The sequence below is a fragment of the Cyanistes caeruleus genome, chromosome 15 (genome assembly GCF_971803275.1).
Source record: "Cyanistes caeruleus chromosome 15, bCyaCae1.hap1.1, whole genome shotgun sequence".
NCBI lineage: Eukaryota > Metazoa > Chordata > Aves > Passeriformes > Paridae > Cyanistes > Cyanistes caeruleus.
In genome coordinates this window covers 17,684,892-17,695,599 of record NC_141715.1, presented here as the reverse complement: position 1 = coordinate 17,695,599, position 10,708 = coordinate 17,684,892, and the positions used below count along the sequence as shown (strand labels likewise).

Below are 10,708 nucleotides of genomic sequence, written 5' to 3'. Positions count from 1 at the left end.
TTCTAATGTTATTTCTTTTATGCCTAAGGTTTGTATGACTTATGGTAACTTGCAGGAGATGGAGGACCAGGGAAGTGGTTTGGTTCTTGGTGCCATGAAGGTGAACCCATTATATTATTAGCAAAGTACTCTGGAGGAGCACAGGCAGAAGAGACAAGCACTGCTCCCATCCAGGCTCTTTCCCTGCCCAGCTTGGAGCCCTTGAGGAGTTCCTTGGATTTTCATCATGTGGTGCTCCCATGTCTCCCAGCACATGCAAACTCAACCCTCCACCCTCTGTGCCAGCTGGGAAATTGGCATTTTTATGTCATTTTTATGCCTGAGGATCTGCAGCAGAAGACAATCACTTACAAAGAAATGTTCAGATGTGTCCCTCTCTGTCTTGCCTGCATATCTAGAAGAGGACACAGTCCAGCCAGGAGCAACCACAGGTCACCACAGAGTCTGTAGAATTACAGCAGGGCTTCAGGCTTGGGAGCTGAAGCACCCTTTGATGGGGGCACAGGCAAGTTTGGAGACATTTATTAACTCGATTCTCTGGGTACTTCTGACATGGTAACAGTAAAGAAGTCAAAATTCCCTCCCAGTCCTCATATATCTCTGTAACTGTGGAGCATGAACTTTTCTGGGGGCTCCAGTCCTGGAAAGTGTGATGCCTGTTAATTTGGACAGGTAGATTGTCCCATTGAACTCCATCAGATATCCTGCAGATTGATGGAAAACACTGTTCTGCTTTCTTTGGCATTGGGTGACAGTTTGGAAGCATTCTTTAAGAATTATAAAACAAAACAAAACAAAAGTTGGCTGAATGTTCTATTTCTGAAAAGAAATGAACTTCAAATGTTCATCCTCATCAAAGACACCCCCTCTGTTAGAGACAGGAACAGGGCAGATCCTCAAGTCTCCTCCAGGCTGGGATCCTCACGCTCCTTGGTTTGCCACAGGTCATCGTGCCTGTCCTGTGAGTTTCAGGGAGCTCTTGCATTCATCAAAGCCTGGTTCTGTTCTCCTGCTCTTTGCCTTTCAGCACGGATGGAGACATGGATGAGTAAAGACAAATAAGGGGTAGGCACAAAGCAACAGGCTCCAAATTTCCTGTGAATTTCCTAGCACAGCATTTGGAAGAGTAACAGTGCTCCTGTCACAGGAACTCAAAGTGTGGGTCAGGTCTCATTTCAATTACCAAAGGGTCCAATTACCAAAAGCTTGCTTTTAAAGGCTTCTTTTGAGGGAGACAGAAAACACCAAACAGAAATGTTTGGTGAAAGCTCTGAGGTTTCTCTGCCACAGAAGATGGAACATCTTGGGAAGTGAAGTTCTCCATGATCCTTTTACCCTTTTTTCATGGAAAGGGTGGTCAGCCTTTGGAAGGGGCTGCCCAGGGAGGTGTTGGAGTCCCCATCCCAAGCCCTTAGGATGCACTACCCAAGGACTCCAAAAGGAAGGAGATCTTTTCCATTATCCCAGAAATCCTTTGCCCACTCTGGGCAGGATCTTCCACACTGGCCAGATCTCTTCCTCCCTGCTGATTATTCCCTCTCATAATTACAGTGAGTTCTTCAACAAGCACCCCCTGCATGAAAACAAATTTTCATCATAACCATAATTCCAGCTCAACCTCATCACCTCAGCTTATCCAGCCTCAGAGTTAATATTATTTATTAGTGCAATTGAAGCAACCCTCATCCCCACCCTGATTTGATCCCTGGGTTTCTGTGGAAGGCACCAACCTCTGACAAGGGAATGCCAGCTCTTCAGACACAAGGCCTCTGGGAAGCAGCTGTGGCTGTCCCTCCTCCAGGAATATTTTTGATGAGGCAGAGAAGAGCACACTTCTAGGCTGACTTGGCTTTTCTCCATGAACACACAAGTCGGAGTTTTTCAAGACAAGTGAATACCATCTTTTTCCACGTTTGTGCCTATCGTGGTAACATTTAGCTATGAAAATGGCAGAGGAAATTTAATTTGAGAGAAATCCAAAACCAAGGATGACCTTATCCAGGGCAGAACTCTGTAAGTTCTGATGTGGTTGAGGCAACGTGGTGACTCTTTTCACCTGTAACTTCTGGAAGGGTGTGTGGTGGGTGTGCAAATGCTGCACCTGCACACAGCCCCTCTGAGCAGTCTTTGGGCTGAGACCAGGCGTTTCCAGCCACCAGCAGAAGGGAATCCTCACTTCAGCTTGGGGGGGAGGCCCTGATATAAATACAAATACTGATTGTTGCTGCTTTCAAAACCACAGTGATAAAGAGGAACAGAGAGATTCAGGAGCTTGGCAGGAGAGACACAAGGCTGTAACTCTCTGGACTGGGAGCTGTCTGGGACCTGCTTCCTGAAAGTCACAGCTGGTGCTGCCAAATGGTTCTTAGAGCAAACTGGAGTGGAACAGAACCAAGACTGCACTGCTGAGGAGCACCAAATCCCAGCAACTGCAGGGATGCTCTGTCCAGGGTTTTCTGTCAGTCCCTTGGAGACAGAACCAGTAACAAACTGCACACAGCAGAGTAAAAAGATAATTTAAGAAAATATATTTTTTAAATGCTGAGAAATGTTTATGTTCTTAAAAATGCCAGATTGGTCAGGGTCACACGAACCATCCTGGGCTGCCCCATGCCAGAGCTCCATGTAGGCAGGAGATTATTAGGGAAAAACCTGCAATGTTGCAGTGAGGATGGCCTGGGAACCCCAGGGGCTGGGAGAGGGACACCAGTGACCCCATGGAGAGCTGGCAGCTTGTCCTGCTGCCCCCAGGCTGTGACACAGATATGACCCAGGGCTGTCCCACAGATGTCACCCCAGGGCTGTGATACAGATATGCCCCAGGGCTGTGTCACAGATGTGCCCCAGGCTGTGATACAGATGTGCCCCAGGGCTGTGATACAGATGTGCCCCTAGGACTGGCACACAGATGTGACCCCAGGGCTGTGTCACAGATGTGCCCCAGGCTGTGATACAGATGTGACCCAAGGGCTGTGACACAGATGTGCCCAAGGCTGTGACACTGATGTGAGCCCAGGGCTGTGTCACAGATGTCCCACAGACTGGCACACAGATGTGCAGTCCCTGGCACTCAGCCAGGGCTCCCCTGCTGATTTGGATGCTTTCAGTTGCAGGTTGCCACTACATTGCACATATGTCACCAAAATGAACATCTGACAGCCGTGGCAAGAGCTGCAAACATTGGTTTCTCCCCTTCCCCCTCCTTTTCCTAATTTGCAAATTCATTTTGATTGTGCTTATGTTGCTCTTGGGTTTTATTTTACATTCACTCAGATACTCATTAAAAGCATATTTGAGTTTAATGCATGAATGTTCACACACAAAATGCAACATGAGATGCAACACCAGGTTGCACCAAAGCTGCTGCCAGACTCTGACACAGAGACAAACAATCCAGACAGAATTCATCCAGAGCTTTCCCAACACAGCCTTGCACATACATGCAATTACATTGTGTGAAAGCAAAACCCACAGATTTTATTTTAATCTTTTCTCCAGCTAACACACCTTCTGTTATTAGTCTAATTTCCCTGTATCCCTCTAGGGAACACAGTCTTTTTTCCCGGTGCCTTCTCCCAATTCTCTTGGTTATTACAATTATGTTTTATCCAGCCTGGGAGCAACGAGCCCTCATTTGCATTAATCACAAGCCACCAAAAAAATGCAGAATTCCAAACATGGTGTGAATCTTGTCGGAACAATAATTCCCAGTGAGACAGAGAAATGTGCTTTTATTCACCATGTGCTCCCACAGCATTAGCAGAACAGGTCCCTGGGGCTGTCAAAGGGATCTGACCTGCCTAGTCCTGCAGCAGGGAGTGCAGAGGAAGCCATCAACACTGCTGTGGACTCTCTAGGTGACCCTCCCCATCTGAGCATGGACCAAGTCCTTGCTCCCAGGCTGGCGAGGGCAGCCCATGCGCTTGAGGATGCTCAGGGGAAAAAGCTCGGCCCCTGAGCAGCTGTGGGAATGAAGAACTCTTGTGACAACACAACCTGAAGAGTCTGACAGAGTATCTTGGGTGAAGTTCCTCAGCAGCTGGAGTTACCCTGATGGTTTCTGGAGTAAGAAATGCTGCACAATGGAAAACGTGAAAGACGAGTTTGACACAAGTGCTCAGCTTGTGCAAGTGCCCTTGGCTCCCCTGACTCCACCTGAATTTCCTTCCCTCTTCCAGCTGTAGCTCTCCCCCATCACTTTAGGAAAGCTCAGGAGTTGTGGCTGCTGCCATTTGCTCCCCAAAAGCCAGACCGTCCACTGAGGTAAATCACTCTGCCACCACAAGAATTTCTATCAGCAGAGATCCGACTTCAGGTTACATTCTGCTGCAGAAGTGTTACCTGGGTTCCTGAAAACTGAGCCCTCAGAATGTCCCAAGGTGCTGGAGCTAAAACTCTAAAAAATCTGGGGGTTTAAACACAGCCCAGTTCAATGTGCTGTATTTATGAATAGTCCCTGAACCCACCACCTCCCACCAGCTTACAAAGAGCACTAAATAAAAGACAGTGATGATAAGAATACGCTTCCTTCAGTCTGGTCCTTAAAATTCCTTACTCAATCCTTGGAAACCTGAAATGAAATATTATTTATGGAGTCCTGCAGTAAGAGCACAGTCTGGGTGTGATAAATTACTAGCAGCAAGCTAAGGGTTTCAATTTTTCCCAAAACACAGAATGCAGTCCCTTGTGTGAATTCTCCTCCATGGCTCTTGCAGAGGGCTCTGCAGGATTCTTCCCCTCCTTCAGCCTCCTCTGGCTGCCAGCAGGAGATGCCAACAGCCCAGAGGGGCTGAGTCCAGCCCAGGGGAGCAGCTCTGGTGGGAATTTGCAGAAAAGGCTTCACAGCAAGGGGGTCGTGAAGCAGGAGGGGACAGGCAGGGGGAGGAGGGCAGCTGTGACCCCCACGCAGAAAAAAACCTCTCATCTGATTGCTGAAAACAGAACCACAGAACCCCAGAATGGTTTGGAGTGGAAGGGACATTGAACATCATGTCATCACTGTCCCAGGTTGCTCCAAGCCCTGTCCAACCTGGCCTTGGGCACTGCCAGGGATCCAGGGGCAGCCCCAGCTGCTCTGGGCACCCTGTGCCAGGGCCTGCCCACCCTGCCAGGGAACAATTCCTGAACAATACCCAGTGAAAATCTTCTCTGCTTCATTTTAGGGATGTTTCCTTTTGTCTTATCTCTGAATCCAGCAGACAGGCAAACCCAGAGGGGATGGACACCTCTAAGGGACAGTTCTGGGTGCATGGTGGGGGCAGCTGCTGGAGAAGATGTGTTTGATGAAAGCAGCCTTTGATCAGTTTATACAACAGGAGCAAGCAAAGTGTCAGGGTCCCTAAGTGCCAACACCTCCCTCCACTGTCACCAGTGGACTTAGAACCTGCACAGCATTTTATCTCCAACATTAATATTAAAAATATTCTGCATTCAGTAAAAACATACAGCTCTTGTTTGAGAAGCAAAATTCAGGACCATAAGCAGAACTGTCTTTAACACTGCAAAAACATCCATCCTTCTCCAGCAGAGTTCTCCCTGAAGTCTGAACACAAACAACAGCCAAAGCTGTGATTGTTTGGTTCCATGTAACTGTGGGAAGAACAATTCACCACAGCAAGCACTCAGAATTCAGGGCTGCTGTCACCTCTGAATCAGTTCTGACCCTCATTATTGTGCCTTTCATAAACTATAAGTTTCATCTGTTCTGGGGCTGAGTCATGATTTTCTTCCCTAAATAGAAAGTTTTCATGTTCATTTTTTATTACTTTAATATGGCAACTATCCTATATGTGTATATAAACTGTGAATGCAGGTAAGAAAACCAGGAAACTTTCCAAACCCAGACATATTTCATATTTCACTTATCCCACGTGGTTATGAAGTGGGATCCAACGGGAACTGAATGGGAACTGAAAGCAGAGCACATATTGTGCACCCATGTAACTGAGAAAATGTAGAGCTGGAAAAGGAGAAATCAGAGGGATGATGTTGACGTGGTCCCAATGACTTGGGCTAGAGACTATAGAGTTGCACAGTCAAGTTCTCAGGAGTCAGCTTAAATTCATTAAGTTGTTAAACCTTTCCTGGGTATGATGCACTGGTAACACTCTTGCATTGCAGGGCAACCAACTCCTAAAATACCATCTCCTCTTCCCCCCCAAAGATCAGAGACATGGAGCAAAAAACTCATAACTGAATCACATATAACTGGAATAACTTTCAGCATGAAAAAATTGGTTTCCATCACTTAAATGATGTGGATTAACTGGTAGGACAAGATATAGCTCATATCTGACATGGGACAGGAGACTTTGAAGCAGGAGACTTTACACCTGATACCCTATTAGCACAAAGTTTAATGAAAACACATTTTCCTCCAGAGAAAAAGATACTTTTCTAGGCTGTCCCCTTCACACCCCTGTTTGGTCAGTAGAATGTCAAGTCACCATCTGTTCTATGAGTATTTTTGATTACAGCCACAGGGGAAACCAAAAGCTGAAGACAGGAGTTACACAACTCCTGTTTGTGTGCAATTTGAAAAACAAAACATAGAAGGAGGCATTGTTAGTGCAGCTGAGAGGTGCATGGGAGCCATAGGTTTGAGTCTGGCAGTGAACCAAGCTCTGCATCAGCACAGAAGAAACAGACCTGGGGGAGACTCCCGAGGACAGGTGAGCCCCACTTGTGGAAAGGAAGGACAGAACGAGACCCTTTGGGTTCAGTACAGCTCCTCTGTCCTGCTGCTGCTTCAGGGGAAGCCCTGGCTGGAGGCAGACAGTACCAGCTCTGGTACAGTTCCCTGCAGGAACCCTGCCCAGAGCTGCTCTGCCTCTGCCAAGTCACCTCCTTGGCTCCACAGGCTCCTCCGAGGCAGCTCCGCTGCCCACACACGCCTAGCTCTTCTTAGAAACCTTTTCCAAAGAAGCCCCTGCCCCAGCATCCTCAGGCACAGCTCCATGCCAATATCCCATCTCTGTCATCCAGGACAAAACCTTTGCTTAAGTGCAATTGGTTTGCTCCCAGAAACCAGGAGCTTTTCTGGGAATTTCTCTTTTCTCTTACATTGCTTGGGAACCACCGCGAAGGCTCTCCAAACATGAAACACCCTGAGCCTGCAAATCTCAGCAGATGGCGTGAAGGTGTCTCCAGGCAGTAGCTGGTCATGGAGGAATGTCTTGGGCTGGTGGCAATCTTGGACACAGGTCTCTTTGCAGGGAGTAGGCAGCAAGTGGCAAGTGACATCTGCTGTGGTTCCTTTCCCTGACACAGCTCTCTCGTGCCCTGGTGGCTCAGGAGAGGGTGGAAATTAATTCAAACTATTTTTATTGGCCTGCTTGTTGCTACACAACACATCCTTCCATTAGAAAGAGGAACATTGTAGTTCCTCTCATCCCCTTCCAGAGACATTTCAAATAGGTGGAGGTTTAAATCCCACAAGTGAAAGCTACAGACATAAATTCCACATTTGTTTGTGTGAATCTGCACATGGCCAACCTTACAGAATGCAAACCAAACCCCAATAATGGGACCCAGATTGAAATGAAAACCAGCTCTCCACAATGAGAGACAGATTCTCGTGTCTGAGAAGTTTGCAGTCAGCTACAATAAAAATCAAGCTCTGCAGGCCGGCCAGCCCCCGAGCCTTCATAAATATCACTTTTCCCTTGTTTTATTGTTAGCAGAAGCAGCTTGGCAGTGGATGCCACCACACTATTAGTAAACACACGTCATTATAAACACAGAACAGAGACCATAATAACCATCAAGAAAAAAGAAGGAATGAATTACACAACCCACCAACTCCTAAGAAAACAATTTCAGGAACACAAGGCAGTTCCAGCTGGAAATGTCACCGTGACACCCCACACATTCTGCCACCTCTCCCTGAGCTTTGCAGCTCTGTGTGAAGCTGGAGAAGCTGTGAAAAGGACCTGGTGGGTTCCTGTATTGTCTGAAAATGACTCCACATCCAGAGACAAGTTCTTCCCTGCCAGACTGGCAGAACCAGCCAGGTTTACAAAAACCAGGCCGTGATCCTTCTGCCCTTTAACCACCACAAATGATAGCAAAACATGTTCTGAGAATGAAAGTGAGATAGTGCTCCTGTGGCATCCATCCACCCAGGGAACCAGAAACTCTTGGCTGCCCAAGCATCTGTGAGAGGCTGATGATTCCCGAGAAACGGTGTTTGGGTTCAGGACTCCAGGGAATTCCTGCAGAATTATAAAGGCTAAATCTGTGTATTCCTGATGCTGGTGGGCTCTGCTGCCCCTCAATGGCCCTGCTGGGAGGGGAAGCTCTGGGCAGCTCATCCCTCTCCTGCAGGTCCCTCCTTTCCTTTGGCAGCTGGCAAGAAAGCAAAATGAGGGTGGCTATACAGCAAGACAGAGCCAAACAGAGCATTACAGAAAGAGGAGCCTGTGATTTGTCCTTTTGGCATCATTCAGAAAAGTTTATTCCTTCCTATATGTTCCAGAGTCCTCTTGGACCTGTTTAAACAGATGGCTTTGCACAAGTGTGGGTCACTGTCTGTATTCCTACAGAAAAGGAGATGGAAATGCACCTGACAATCCTCTGTACCCTCTACCTGAGAGGAAAAATTATCCCATAGTTTGTTAAAGTTCTCAGTATTGGATGCATATGAGTGACAATTCCTTAGCAATTTTAGCAACATCCCTAAGGAATTCAGGAAAACGGCTTGCAGTGCTATTTTCCAAGAGGAATTGCTGGAGAGAGCTTCCAAAGCCATCATGTGGCTTTAAAAGCATGGCATGGCATGGCATGGAGCATGCCAGCAGCCACAGCTGCCTCTGGAATGTCCACTCTGCTGAAGGACCATCAGGAATGCCCACGGGGGCTGCACGAGGTGCTGGACATCCCACAGCAGCAGAGGCACACGTGGAGTGGAACACCCTTAAAATAAAGGGAATTCACACCTCTGGGGGCTGTTTTTCACTTGCTCTCCAAGCTCAGCAAGGCAGCAGTGGGGGGATTTAAATGAGGGAACAAAAGGTGCCACACAGCTTAAAACAAAGTTTAAAGGCTGTAAAACAGAACACAGCCTGCTGAAAAATGCTGTAGCTCCAGATTTTAGAACCACAGGAAAGCTGGATGTTCTCAGTCTGGATGAAAAACAAGGACTAAATGAAGCACAAGGTGGTTCAGTGCATGACCTGGGGTTGGTATAAGGCACGATAAAGTGCCTGTCACAGTGTCACAGGCTCCTTGAAGGGCTGCAGCAATAAAGGCAGATGGCAGCAGAGCAGCAAACGGGGTTTAGTGCTTGGCAAATGGTAAATTCTGCTCTGAGCAGCTCAAGAAAACCCAAGACCTTTCAGTTCCACAGAATTTTCTACTCCCATTCCCTTTGCTGACAAAAATGTCATATTGTCAGAGAGGGGACACATCCACAGTCAAATGGTGTCCAAATTTTGATTCAAAATCTGAGCCAGGCCTAGAGAAACCAAATAGAAATACAGCTTCTAGAAGTGAATAAATCATAGCAATTGAGCCTGCATAAACTATCTGGGGTTTGATGCTGTATTTATCATGACAATACAATTGGACATTAATATTAACTTCAAATCCAAAACATGTCATTTTTTTTTTCCCTGCAATTTTGCATGGATTTACCTATAACTGTTTGGGATGGACTTGCAGAAGAATTCAAGTGATGATGTGAACAGGGAATAAATTCAAAGGTGTTTTCTTGACTCTGATAAGAGAGGAGACGTCTCTGGCAGACAAGACACACATGCAGCTGGCCCATGAGACACTTGGCAAGCAGGCCAGAAGAACAAGTGGGAAAATATCAAGGCAGTTCAAGGTAAAGAAAATGGATTCATGATTTCAAAAGAAATGATATTTGGCTTTGACCCTGCTTGTGGTGTTGGTGAATCATCCATAATAAATATACCCAGGACAACAACAGTGACAGGCAGCACGTGAAGATAATTTAAAATTCTTAACTTAGATACAGAGTTAAGCTGCACCAGCCTGCTTTAAATATAACTAAGTAAACATACTCGTTTTCACAATAGTTTGTGATTTAAGATGTAAATTTTGCACATATTCCCCATCTAAGAGACAAAAAAATATAGCCAAAATATTGACTACCTTTGCCTATGCTAATGATCACAATTTTCATATTTTTCTGGCTACCAGAAATAATTCCAAGAGCTGGAAGAATTGTTTCTGGAACATGAACATTTTGTCCTTTTTCCCAAACACAGCCTGGTCCCAGTGATGCACCAGCACCTGGGAATTCCCAGACTGGCAGGCACAGGCAGCTCCCAGCAATTGTCTCTGAGTGAAGGTGCTCAATGCCTTGGGACAGCACAGCCAAGAGAAAGGGTTTCAGGTAGAGGAGAACAGTGCAGCTTCACCTACAGGAGTGCTGCTGTACTAAGATGGGCTTAGGACCAAATAAAATTGCCACCCCCTCCTACCTGGCCCCTTCCTCACCTTCAACACATGGACAGCAGAAGGATTATGGACACCTTTATTGACTAGCTTTAATTAATTATTTATGTTCTCTGTTAAGAAATTAATTAACCAATTAACTAATTGACTAATTAACTAATTAATTTCTTTCAATAAAAAAGGTGGGGGGGAAAGTGAGGCTGGTTATGAATGTGGGTTGGGAGGAGCTTGGCAGAGCAGAGGAGCCCTAATGCCTTAATGAAGATAAGCAGATGAAAAAGGCCAC

General features: G+C 46.4%; 1 long non-coding RNA gene across 1 annotated transcript; it reads right to left on the bottom strand.

Annotated features, from left to right (window-relative positions):
- Positions 1-3,280: 3,280 nt before the first annotated feature.
- LOC147650454 (uncharacterized) lies at positions 3,281-10,501 on the bottom strand. The gene is made up of 2 exons (XR_015276588.1): positions 10,465-10,501; positions 3,281-7,281 (listed from the first exon to the last, which is right to left on the bottom strand). It is a non-coding gene; the product is annotated as an uncharacterized LOC147650454 (long non-coding RNA).
- Between the last annotated feature and the right edge of the window lie 207 nt (positions 10,502-10,708).